Source organism: Sceloporus undulatus, chromosome 9, assembly GCF_019175285.1.
Source record: "Sceloporus undulatus isolate JIND9_A2432 ecotype Alabama chromosome 9, SceUnd_v1.1, whole genome shotgun sequence".
Taxonomy (NCBI): Eukaryota; Metazoa; Chordata; class Lepidosauria; order Squamata; family Phrynosomatidae; genus Sceloporus; species Sceloporus undulatus.
The window spans coordinates 31,042,106-31,055,956 of record NC_056530.1 but is presented as its reverse complement, the minus strand read 5'-3'; the positions used below and the strand labels follow the sequence as shown (position 1 = coordinate 31,055,956).

General features: G+C 46.5%; 1 protein-coding gene across 1 annotated transcript in view; it reads right to left on the bottom strand.

Moving 5' to 3' along the window:
- RPRD2 (regulation of nuclear pre-mRNA domain containing 2) overlaps positions 1-13,851 on the bottom strand; it is a 206,048-nt gene that overhangs the window by 191,281 nt on the left and 916 nt on the right.

Here is a 13,851-nt window from a genome sequence, read left to right as displayed (position 1 = left end):
CTGGATAACATCTTACCTGGATAACATCTTACCCGGATAACATCTTACCCGGATAGCATCTTACTCGGATAGCATCTTACTCGGATAACATCTTACCTGGATAACATCTTAGCCGGATAACATCTTACCCGGATAGCATCTTACTCGGATAACATCTTACCTGGATAACATCTTACCTGGATAACATCTTACCCGGATAACATCTTACCCGTATAACAGCTTACCCAGATAACGTCTTAGCCAGATAACATCTTACCTGGATAACATCTTCGGGGGAAGGGAATACAGGACACTTAATTATGTATTTATATCGTGCCCTTTTTTGCCACACAGGGACTCTAAATGGCTTACAACAATTTAAAAAACAAACACAAAACCACGTGTTGTTAACATTTGCAAAATGCAAAAGTTCAAAACCAATGAAACAATCACAAGAAATTAAAGCCAGGTATTAAAGCACATACCCAGGAGGCTAGGCTGGCTCCTTCCCTGCCGGCCTTTCACCGGCAAGCAAAGACACTTTAGTTCCAGCAAGCATTTCAGTTTATCAGACTGAAGTTTTGGACCCTGCAATTGCGCTAAGGAAATGTAAAAAACGTTGCGAAATGACTGTTTCGCGCGATGTCTTACCACATTGCTTGCTTTTCTGTCATTCCCCTGTAATGTTATGTTAGCGCTACAATTGTGTGAAAGTTGCGATTTGCGTGATGCGAAACCATGCATAGCGGAACTGTCTACTACACCAGCGCCTTCCGTTTCTGTCCAGCATTTCGCATCAAAATCCTTGCGCATGCCCTTTGGAGGCTTTGGTGGCATCATGACCTTTGTGCTTCCGGGGGAGCAAGGGGCTCCCCCCCCATCTTTAGGGTCCTATTTAGCGGAGGGGAGGGGGAGAAGGAAACAGCCAAATGAAAAAGGGGAATCTGGATACAAAGAGTGACAGATGGCAAAAGTGGAAATCAGGGTGGCTTTTGGTGGTGGGGGGGAGTGGAGAAAGTGATGGAGGAGGATGAGGAGGAGGAAGGAGCCGTGGGAAGAAGGGAGCCATGGAGGGCATCCTATAATGGAGCAGGAGGAGGAGGATGAAGGACCCAGGGCAGCTCAGAGGGAGGTGAAGGTCGGAAGGAAGGAAGAGGAGGAGAAGGATTGCCGAGGGAAATAGGGCTGTGGAGAAAAGCTGGGGATGTAGGGAAATGGATGCAGCAGGAGCAGCCTCTTTTGACAATTTATGCACATGATTTTTGGGGTGCTTGCTTTCTTCTTGTTCCTGGAACTTAAGCGCCATTATTATTATTGTTGTTGTTATTATTATTATTATTATTATTGTTTGTGTTATATGCGGGTGCTACAGTCAGAATGCCTGCGCTGCATTTCCCTTTTATTCCCAACTGATTCCATGGGTCAGTTGGAACTGACAAGTCACTCTGTCTCAGCCTCAGTGGAAGGCAATGGCAAAGTGTAAGCAGGAGGAAAGAGGGCAGTCAGGTCAGGTCAAAGGCAGGCCATGAACAGAGCTCCCATCAGGCACTTTCCTCCCTTTTTAAATAAACTATTTTTGGCAAAATGAGTGCATCATGTTTTGTTGTGTTTTGTCCTGAGGAATATATATATATATATATTTGTCTTTTGCAACAGTATCCCTTTGCTGGAAGTCAGCTAATGAAAGGGAAAGGGAACAACGAAAGGGCACCTTTTTCCTTGGAGAATCCATGCTAAAATGCGAATGTTACAGTCGAATGTTACGTTTGTTGCTCTTGTCAATTAGGCAATTGGTAAAACAATACATGCTTTTGCAAGGAATCCAGGGATAGCTCTGAATTGCTTTTAAAGACATAAAAGAATGCATGACAATCGCATCCTTTTCTGGCATTTACGAGGTGACGAATTTATTATTATTATTATTATTATTATTACATGTGCAAGAGGCATTCTGGGGTGGCAAGGAGTGAGGGATACAGGATGCATTGACTTGCATGTTGGGGTTGAAAATGGGGCCAAAGGCAGATCATAAGAGGTTTATTTGACAAAATGTGCGCACTTTGGGGCATTTTGTGCATGGCTCTTTAAAGAAAAAGGAGAAAGGAAGGGTTAGGGTTAGAAGGGGCTGGACTGGATGGCCCTTTGGCTTCCCTTCCATTTCTAGGGCCCTGTTTATTCCTTCAGAGAAGAAGAAGGGGCTGGACTGGATGGCCCTTTGGCTTCCCTTCCATTTCTAGGGCCCTGTTTATTCACGTTATAACGTGAATTCACATAGCTGAACCAGGAGTCACCACAGATCTGAGCTGCAAAAACCTCCGTGTGATAAGGGCCTTTGTGTTTCCCAACCGCAGCCACGCTATGGTTGTTGTGTGCCTTCATTTCCAACGTACGGAGACCCTAAGGTGGACCTATCTTCTTTATTTCATGGATATGTCACTTTTCCCCCTAAGATGTCTTGGCTCCTTGTGTTCGATTCCAAGGCAGCCATGAACCTTTGATGGGGGAAAGTGCCATTATTAGGATGCTTTTGATTTAAAGCATTAACAATGGAGTTTATCAGACGTGGGTTTTGGGCATTTTTCCCTTCCAAATCGAGGGGGAATCGAATCCAAGGCAAGTCACATGATGCGGATTCAGGGAAAGCGGAGCGAGTGCAGATTGTATTACCACACCGGTGGGATTCAACAATCGGACCTTTGCGCATAGCTCAGTGGGGGTCTGAACACATGGTGACTTTTCCAGGGGAAAGGGGCACAACTTATTTTTCCATGCTTTGCGTAATTTGCGTGATTGTGTGAAATAGTTGCTTCGTGAATACTTCGTGATCCTTCTTCATCCCCTTTTTTTATTTTCCCTTCCAGTTCAGCGATTTCAACACAGAGAGACAATAAGAGATAGATAGCCAGACATACATATCTGTAATTCACATTCAAACACATATATATGCCAAAAAAATGAGTTGCCCTGAATTTTTCCCTGGAGTGAAAGGACCACAAAGTATAGTGCGGCATCATGGGAATGTCACCCGGGGGGGGGATGCAGTGGAGTACCAAGCAGAAGCAAAGTTGCATTCCACACCAGACCAATTCGGAATGAAATCGAAGCAAGTTTCAATGCAAATTCTGTGAATTCACTTTTTAGCGAATTCACCAAGATGAGGAGTCAGTTTGGATTCACTGCAGAAGCACTGCAGAAGCTCCATGGAAGACGCTCCCATAGAAAGGAACCAGGTGTGATAAAACACTCACGTTATAATGTGAATTCACATCATCGGACTGCAGTCACCCTGGATCTTACCTGCAAAACCTCCGTGTGATAAGGGTCAAAGCTAGGACAGACAAATATTGAGCGCCAGAGAAGAACGATTTCCAGAAAACCCAATATTGGGAAACGCTGAACAATTAAATGATGTCTCTGTTGGAGTTGGGGTTTCCGTTGGGGTCCAAGTCACCCTTCTTCTTGGGAACTGCTTGGTCCATCACTCCAGGGTCGGTCCTTTTAGTGGGGTGTGTTCCTTGGCTGATGCGCGGCACAAGCCCATCAGGGTTGGTCCTTGGCGCCTAGATCCAGAGCGACCCTGTGGATGCTGACACGCGGCACAAGTGTCTTTGCTTCCGGTACAAACCAGGCAGACGAGGATGACTTATGTGTCTGTCAGGGATGCTTTGAATTGGATTTCCTGCATGGCAGGGGGTTGGACTAGATGGCCCTAGTGGTCTCTTCCAACTCTACGATTCTATGATTCTATGATTCTCCTTGGGAACTACTTGGCCCATCAGGGTCGGTCCTTTTGTGGGGTGTGTTCCTTGGCTGACATGCGGCACAAGCGTCTTTGCTTTTGGTACAAACCAGGCAGACGAGGATGACGTATGTGTCCAGCTGCCCCTTCGGAGTTTGGGTTCATCCGCAAAAAATCCCCAAATGGCAATTAGAGGAATACAAAGAGCACACCAGGTACACCATGAACACCTCCAGACCCTGTAATTTTGGAACACGGCGTTTGATGGTTGTAAACAGGGAACTTAATTAGAGTAAACAAGGCAGGAAAAATCTAGAAGAAGAAGAAAAACCCAGGTGGCCTATATTTTACAAAACCAATATCGGTATGCGCTGAAGCCTAGCCTTCAGGCCTTGTAAAGAACCGTATAAAAGTGGTGGCGGTTTCCCCTTTTTCCAACAGCATCGTCCGACTTCCTTGGCTTTCTGCTGCTGAGCTGCTGGTAAGTTGTCTTGAGCTCCTTCTCTTCTCAGATCAGGGAAGGAAGGAAGGAAGGAAGGAAGGAAGGAAGGAAGGAAGGAAGGAGGGAGGGAGGGAGGGAGGGAGGGAGCACCTCTTGGATATTTCAGGGGCAGAGATATTGGGGGACATTAATTCTACGGTATACACACACACACATATATATACAAACACTCAAGCAGACAGATGTGTGTGTGTACACATATAAATACGGCATCACACTTTTGGCTGTGGCAAGTGTGTTTTTGTATATATATATATATGTGTGTGTGTGTGTGTGTGTATATATATATACATATATACTAACACTCATACAGACAAATGTGTGTGTACACATAAAAAAGGCATTTCACTTTTGGCTGTACCACTATGTGTATATATATATAAGTATGTATGTATGTATGTATGTATATATGTGTGTGCGCATATACACACAGATGGTGCATAACCCTTTCGTAAGTGGCTAAAGGCAGCAATTCTCGCGATATTACGCGCTAAACAGTGACCTCATTCTTCACCCTGGAAGTTAAAAATGTTGCCCCCGTTCAGAGCCCCACAGAGCATGCGCAAAGCTGCCGATGCGCATCAGCCAATACACATTGTATTGGGCTGGTGTGGTAATCCAAGCTACACTTGCCTCACTTTGCCTGAATACGCATTGGCCGATTTGCAAAACCTCAGTGCGGAAGGCCACCCAGGTGTGAATGAACGATGCGATGTGACGCAAATACGCATCGGCCAATGCGAACTGACCCTACTTCTGTGCCCTGTGTGGTAAGGTCCAAAGTCTGAAATGTCAATGGTGCGTCTGGTGGGAACACGAGAGACGCAGGACCTTCTTGGTGGATGCCCCCAGGATCTCTGCAACTCCCTTCCCTTCCCAGAGAAGTTAAGACAACTTTCTTTTCTCAGACATAAAGACTTTTCTTCTCCGACAGGCATTTTACTAGTAATGATATATTGCTAACCGCTGTGCTGCTGCTGCTGGTGTGTCTGTGTGTTTTAATATATGTGTTTTAATATATGTTTTAACCTGGTTTTAATTTCTTCTGGTTGTTCATGGGTTTTTAACTTTTGCATTTTGCATATTTCAAGATTTTTTTTTAATTGTCGTAAGTTGCTTTGAGTCCCTTCCTGGAAAAAAGGTAAGTAAAGTGTTCAACATCCCAGTTTCTAAAAAGTGCATGGTTTTATCCCTTTTAATTCTGTTAATAGTTTAATTATACGTTAAGTGTTGTAAGTTGTGTTCTTTAAATTGCATCTCTTTGCACAGTAGCGAGCCGCCTTGGCTTGAATCCCAGAGCTGGCGAAGAGGCAGAGTAGATTATAAGAACAATAAGGAGGATTGGTTATGTCTCAGGTAGCAAGTCCTGGGTTGCAACACTCAGCTGCTGGCATCCAGTTAGTGGCAAAGACAGGCAGACATCATCCATCGCTGGCCCCAAAACCCCTCCTTGGATGCAGCCCGTGGGCCTTTTCATGGGGCCTTTTCTTGAACTTGGAACTGATGCTGGCTCTGCTTTTTCCTGATCTCTTTTCTCCCACAAAACTGGGTTTATATTTTCTCAGGCAGTTGGAAGGCAGCTCCTTTCTGAGTAACAAACCTCAGCAGGAAAAGGACCCCCAAATGTTGCACAAAACCCTGATTTGAGACATTGCTGCTTTGTGCTTTTTATCAGCCACAGAGATAATACTGGACTGCAACTCCTATCAGCTTTGGCTCGACCAGCTCAGGATCATGGGAGTTGCAATGCACAGTGCACTCACCCTTTGCGTAGTAGAAAACCTGGCCCAAAAATCCTTCAGGGACATAATGCCAGCCTAAGCAGAGGGAAGTTGGGTTTATCTTTTATATTATGGGCCACTGTGCAGCGTGCGCACATTTTATGTTATTCTCTTCCATTTACAGCCCTGCTTTTCTCCTGGAACCAATGTCAAGTCCGTTTACACCAATACACACATACCCAACAACTAAAAAGGCTTATGAACACAAAATGTTAGGAACACAAGTTCTATTTTGAAAACACAAATTAGTGTCCCGTTGTTTAAGGGTCTGTATGTTTGTATCTTGCATGTTTCCAAATTTCAATACATACATACATACATACATATATATATGCCTGACACTTTTTGGTACAGCTGTTGAAGGTCCCTTTATCGCACTCCCACCTCAACATTTGAGGACTGTTCCTGTTTGACAGTGGCATAGGTTCCCTAGGAGTGTGATACAGACCCACATTTTGTGCCAGTCTATGGGTCGGGCGAGGGCTGAGCATCCACGTGCTCCAAGCCCTAATGACGCTGCTCTGGGCACCATTTTGGCATGTGTCCTTCTAGACAGCATGCGCCACAATGATGCACCTCCTCCAGTGCAGTGCCCAAATGCACAGCGCCAAAAGGGCATCATCATAGGATGCCCGCATGCCTAGCTATAACACCCTTTCCAGGGAGCAAATGGCAACACATGGCAAAATTTGCTCCCTCCAGGGACCGGATTGGTACCGCTGTGATCCGGTGACAAAATGGGTGGCTGCATGTCACCCGTCTATATAGCCCCTATGTCCTTCTGTCTGATCCCACAGATGGCTCAGAAATGTCCACCCCAAAATATTATCCCTCTATTACAGTTCCCCAGTGAAGATCATGTGGGTGAATCTGGAACTCAGGACCTCTTCAATACTGAGAAAGGTTAAGGAGGACGTCAAGAAGGTGGGACCTCTCCAAAGGAGGTTGACCATGATGGCAAAATTCCCCAAAGCCAAGGACTATAAGGATGGAGCTAAGGACTAGATGACCCTTGCTGACTGTCAAATGTCCTTTGCTTTCCAGAACCCCGGCTACTACGACCTCCAAGCCAAGGACATGGCCATATGGCACGTCCCCAACGACAGCCCCGTGAAGGAATGGCGGGACGCGGCCATTTTGAGATACCACACCGAGACCGTCTTCCTGGCGGCGGAAGGAGGCAACCTTCTCAGGCTCTACCAGGTAAGGAGGGGACGCTGGGGTGGGCGTAAGGGCTTGTCTTGGGAGCACCTCGCAGGCCTAAGGACACCAAATGGGAAGTCGGGGGATATGCATGGGATTTTTTGGGTTGGGGGGGGGGGTTGCCTATACCTGACAGGGGAGGCTCTAGGTTGTGGGCGGGTGGGTTTGGTGGGAAGAAGGGTCATTGGCAGGCTGACGACCAAAAATAGAAAAAGCCAAGGGTGCCGCGAGGGGCTTGGGTTCCACTGACAGGGATGATGTGTGGAGAGGCTTGTGGTCAGGAGAGAAATGTGCGGATGGAGACCCCTGGTTTGTTTTGGCGGAAGGTCCTTGCCAGCCAGGGACCCATAGAAGAGAAAGGGGTAGTGGTGCCTGGCTCTTTTTGGATACCTCTGCTTTGTGTTTTGCTGTTAACCTGACTAGGGATGCCTCAGTGGATGGGTGAGAAGGGTGGGGCTTGTGGGGAGCACACAGATGGCGAATGGGAAAATCCCATGCGATCTAGTCAGAAGGTCACAGGAATATAAAGGCACCATACAGTCCAAACCAAATGCATGCAGGCGGATGCTAAATCAAAGCATTCCCCTAACACCCTTCCCCTACTCATAGGATTCTCTGCAGGACGAGGACCTTCCAAAGGAAGAGCTTTGAATGGCTTGCTGTTTTGTGTCTAGGTGTGCTGTCGTGTGTTCTGCATTGGCTGACAGGTGCACTAGTGAGTAGGTGAGGAGGATGGTGCGAGAGGAGGGGTAGGGATGGGCAAAACATGGAAGGCCACTCACGGCCGAAGAGGGGGTCCGCAGACAGAAGGGGGGCCATGTGGATGAGTGTTGGCGTTGTTTTTGCGTCGGAGGGGTGATGTGTGTGTGTGTGATTATGTGCGTATGGTACTGATATATGTGACTGTGTTGTAAAGAAGTATGTAGAGAGGGGTAAACATGTGGAAGGTCTAACAGCCAAGAAGACAAATGGAGATAATGGGGTGTTTGGGGGGGGGTATAGTGGGAATATGGAAAGTCTCCACAAAGCCTGCAGGGTTGAATGGGACTGGGAGGGGGATTGCATGGGCTTTTTTGGGGTCTGCTGTATCTAGGTTATGCTGCTATGTCTTATGTGACAGGGATGGCTAGGGTTGGGTGGGCTTGTAGGGATGGGGGGAGGGTGTGATTTGGATCAGTAGTGAACGTACTTGTCAAACCCCCCCCCTTCCATGTGGTGGGCAAGGTGAGAGATGACTTACATAGCAAGGTCCACTTTGTAATGAGAGATATGCTCTCCCAGACACTCTGCATTTTATGCAGCCCCAGTTGGGGGGTCTTGTGGACTAGGCAGTGGCATACTGGACAGAGGTAGTCCCTTCAATAAGTGAAAGTTTTAGGCGCCAAATCATAAGCAGATGGACTCATGAGATGAGAGAAAAGGAAGTTGTTGGGCAAAGAGAGGCGGCGGCGAGAGGCCCAAGTTGTCTTTGGTTGAGCAGCTGGGGAGATGGTCTGAAGAGCTGTGTGACACAAGAATGTCTCGGGCGAGGGGGAGCGCTATGTGTGGCAACCTGCAGTTCAACTTGTGGAACCATGGCAACTCATGAAATAAATAAGTACCCACTCCTGTCAAACCTCCTGGCCATGGCAGGAAATCTACATCAAAGCATCCCTAACCACACCCTCCCTACTCACAGGCATTGTCTGTACCCCGTTCTGGGTGTCAACCTGTTCAAGGGATGGGTGAGATACAGGCCAGTTTTGTATAAAACAATCATACTGTATATTGTGGACTTTAAAGGATTCAAGACCAAACCTACAGCAAAGTAGGGCTGGCATACCGTAATCAGCTTTCCGTGGACCCCAGGTGGCAATCGGACTCCTGCAAAGTCATTGTCCCCCATCAGGTGGGAATATGAACGTTAGGTGGGGGAAAGTCTAAAGTCATTCACCTCTTTATTTAATCTTACAACACCACTTTTGCTGACCAACATGGAGCGCCATTAAGGATCCTTAGTAAGGCACAGTAGCACAAGGATAAACATCAGTGTGACATGCGACGCAGCACTTTTGAGACTATCTTGGGCACAACCCAGCTCGTGATGGTTGGCATCAGCGATGGGGGTGGGAAGAGAAGCGATGTTACTGTATTATTTATTTCCTTTTTACAAAAGCTTCTTCATGCTGCGCTTCCTCCATGAAACCAGAGGAGGAGCGGGACTGCATGGCTTCCCTCCTCCTTCGCTTTAATCTTTACAAGACCATAGTACTGAAAAAGAGGGTGCAAGCGTGAGAGAGAGAGATGGTAGGAGGTCCAACCACATGGCTAATAGCAAAGTGGAAACTTGAAACTCTGCTCCGCCCAAGTCCCAGTACTGTATGGCAATTGGCTGCTGTATAGGAATTCAACTTCCCAGCAAATTGTCGTTGTGTTTTGTGGTGCAGTTTATATATTTCTGTGGGGTAGTGTGCCTCAAAGTAGTTTCTGAACTATATGGTGAACCTAAGGCCAGTCGTCACAGTGTTTGGCCAGATTGCATAGAGGATTTTGCCACAGTTCGACTTCCTTTGCGGAGCCGAGAGAAGATGGGACATTTGGGCTTACAGGTCAGCCCTGGGTTTTCCGTGGTGAGGGCGGGGAGATTTGAACCCAGGTCTACCAGCAGCCCTAGTCAACGTTTCAAATCCAGTACGACCATGGCTGGCTTGTTACAATCTTTACAGATGGTCTATAGATCGTGGCGCATATTCAAAGCTACAAACCTTTTATGTAGCTGGGCGTGTTTTTTTTTTTGTTTTTAGGTTAATAATATTTGCAACGGTCCTTGGATGGTAGGCTGTGAACTGAAAATGGGATTACCCCATAATTATCTGAGTGCAGCATCTTTCTTGAAGTTTGATGTAGATGTGATTCAAGCCAGCAAAGCATGGGCTCTGTGTTTCTCACAAACAGTGTTTGAATCTCGACAGCCTGTGTAACCATGCCGTGCAAAACGTGGGCTGAAGATCGCCTGGTGATTGTTATATGATACAGAGTTACTTATGATGGATATGGGCTTGGATTTATGGTAGCAGAGTCAGATATCGGCACTGTGATTGAGGAATACATGGGTAAGAGTCGGGCGCAAGACTGAACATGATGTTGTGTGTGCTTCTGGTTTGCTTCAACTTATTGGCACTTGGGTGACCTTTTGGTGTATCACTGTGTTTTAAATTAGATTAAAAAGGGCAAGTGTTGTAAACCCTTGGTTTATAATGATTTTGGTGATCCTTGGCGAAGAACATGCACGGGAGGTTTCTTTCGGGGTAAAACATTTGGGAGGAAGTGCAGGCAGGGCAAAAAGCACCCTCAGAGATTTGGCATGCATGAAGTCAAAACCGTCAGTGGTGGACACCATTGCCTGAGGCCAATGAGCCAGCCCACTTACATGTTGCAATAATTATTATTAAGTGGGGAAGCAATTGCAAAGTGGAAACTGTTTGACAGTTGTCATAAGAATTACCAAAGGTGGCTGTCCATATTATGCCGAGATGAAGAGGGTATCTAGAAGAACCCTGGCTAGTGGAGGAATCCACAGATCTGTCTTGTCTTCTGTATACTAGCTGGTGAGTGGAGACAGAGTTGAGCAGGGCCAAGTCACACCACCCAGCAGTTGTAGCGTGCGGACAATTGTGAGATCGCGACCCTTCGTACGATCCATTGGAGCACCTGGTCATGTGTCATCCTTTTGATCGACAGTTCAGGGCTGGCTGAGTAGTTTCTTCGCTAGGCAGCCGGCCTGATGCGCTAACTCTTCTTTGTACACAAGGGCATGATGCTGGCACAATGATCAGAGAGAGGGATGCCAATTGCCTTCAGTTACTTTTGTGAGCATCTAGTTGGCTGCTGTATGTGTACGGATTGGGGCTGGGGTAAAAAGTTATATTGGTCTGTGATAGAGAGCCTGCTTATCCTGGTTGTGGCTGGCGGTGTTGGTGGGTTTATACGGTGTTTGTTGTATTTTATTGTATTTATCTGCTTTATATTATTATATAGGCTGTTCTATTTGATACCTGCCAGCTGGGTTTGAAACCTGTTCCTGCAGGGCAACGTAAAGATCGAAGGATCGTAATCTAAACTTCCTTCCAGGGTGCAGCCCCAGCAAAACCCCCTGCCGAGTGTAATCCTGTGATTGTGTTGAGTGGTGGCATAAGGTTCGGGCAGCCTCTGGGAGATGAAAAGGAGAGAGTGATGGACACACCACCGCCCGGAAGCTGTTTTGTTGGTTTAGGAGTTTGTGGAACCGGAGTGGGCTTTGGTTAGCTGAAATGCCGACATGACAAGTGTGGATGTCAGCGGTGTTCGGTTCGAGGAAGTCTATACGCTGTTTGCATTCACCTGTTCTGATTTGCTTCCCGAGGCCTTAATAGCAACTCTGATTCTTCTCTTGGGATTTGCAGGTTTGTTGTTGCGGCTTCCAAGTCAGTTCTCGGATTACGGTGCTCCTAAGGTGAGTTTACCACAGGCGGCTTTTTTCTTAGCAAGATATGTTCACGAGGGGGGTTGGGCTTGCTTCCTCTGGAGCTGATGAGAGCATGGCTTGCCTACGTAAATCCAGTGGGTGTCCTGGCCCAAGTGCAGAGTGTTGGTATGGATCCTTTCAGAAGAGCATGATGAGTTGTGGATATTCCTTCATTACACAGAATGGCAGTGAACCAGATGCTTTTTGGTGGGTTGGTCCTGCCAGCTCTGAACATTTTATTATTCGTTGTTCCACAATTTTGGTTGATGTTGTCTGGTGTGTGGCAAATGCCCCGATGTCCATTTTGTAGGAGATCTAAGGCTCATGGTCCATCGTGGTGGTGGCTTTGTGTTGAAGGCCGCCGAAGCAGGTATATACACCGCTATTAAAAGCTGGGTACCATCCAGAGTTTCTATGGGACATTTTGCCCCACATTGATCTGTTGGCCAAGGAACTTTTCATTCTGCTCATTGAAGGCTATACAAGTGGGCAAAGTCTTTCTGGGGAGAGGTTATGTTGAAGAACAAGGACACCTGATGTTACCTGTGTTACCATATGCCCTCCCTTCTGTGCTTGCCTCCATTTGGGAAATCGGATGTTTTCGTGGTGATTGTTGAGAACCATGCCCTATAAAAACCCACCAGCCTTCTTTGTCTGTTTCCTGGCAAAGTCGGAGATCAGTAAAAACTCCTATAGTCCCTCAAGAAGGTGAGGAGCAATGGAGGAAGACATTGTGATCCAGAAAACTTGAACTAGGGTGTTTTCTTCATATAACTCAACTATTCCTGTGGAAAACCCGGATACGAAATCTAATTAAAGGGAATAAAATCGGGGTGGGAGACTAAATGCGTTCAAACAATGACTGAAGGACGCCAGAGGTCCTTGAAGTGGCATAGTAGAGTGTTTTCAAGTATCAAAGTGGATGGTAACTGGAGCGTGTTTGTTGCACGGTGGGCAAACTTTGCAAAGATTGGCGGCTGTTTAGGTCGGGTTGGGTACTGGGTCCCATGATCCTACTAAAAGGAATGATGTTTTTACGAACAAAGTGTGAGAGGTGCAGCCAACCATCATGCACTTGTTCATGGTCAGGGGCAGGGCGCGTGTCTGGTTTCGTGGGATTTTCGAAGCCATATCTAATGTATAAAATTGGAACAATGATTCCAGTGGGCCTCCATTAGTAGACTCTTGTAATTGCAGGAATCTGCACACGAAAAAGCACTCCCACAGAGGTGGTCAACCATCCTATGCTGTGTACCAGAGCCTACAAGGTAGGAGGGCAGAGTCGTGTAGAAGATTATGATAACAGATATTAACATTTGATATCCATTGGTTCCAGTGTATTAACGGGGAAAACCAGACTTGCTCCATTTGCTACCTGGCATCCTTAGGTTTTAAAATGGGACTGTCAGGGAATTTGGATTCATAGCAGTGAATTTGAATCCTCTCTCCCTTTGGGTTAAACCAGTCCCTCAAGCCACCCTGGCGTAGTTACACAAAGTTGTTTTGTATGGTATTGTTATTTAAGAAGAGGCTTCTGTTAGGTTTGGATAGATGGTTACAAAGCCGGTCTGTATGGATGAATCTGGTGTGATAGAATCATGTGTGTTGGAGCTTCGGCGTTAAGAACAAATGTCTGCTCGCTTCAATGGAATTGACAGTCTGTTTGCAAGTTAGGTTTTGGTTCTTCTGCTGTTAGGCTTCCAGTTGCTTTTCCTTGAGCTCAGTCCAAAATGCACTGCAGAAAAATAACCAGTTTGAGACCGCTAATTAAAAACGCCGTGGGCTCATTGGGAAGGGACTTCCTGGGAATTGTAGTTTATTGTGAGCACACCAGACGGCTCTTGGACAGGAAGAGCTAAATGTCACACAGAACTACAGCTCAGGATTACCTAACATTGAGGCCACGAGGACAGTTTAACAGCGGTCCTCGACAACTGGATCATCGTCTGGCAAATGGTGTTTTCAGCAAGAGAAATAAATGAAGCCTTTCGTTGCTGAGGGAAATGATCCCCTATACAAACATTCCCTCTGTCGTGCAGAAAGCTAGGAGCTCAAGGAAAAGGACGTGGGCACTTATTCTATGCCCCGTGTTTAAAGTGCTGGTTTCCCTCACTTGCTCCTTCTTCTTTCTATGTTTTTTACGTGGTTCGCCCTGCTTTCTTGA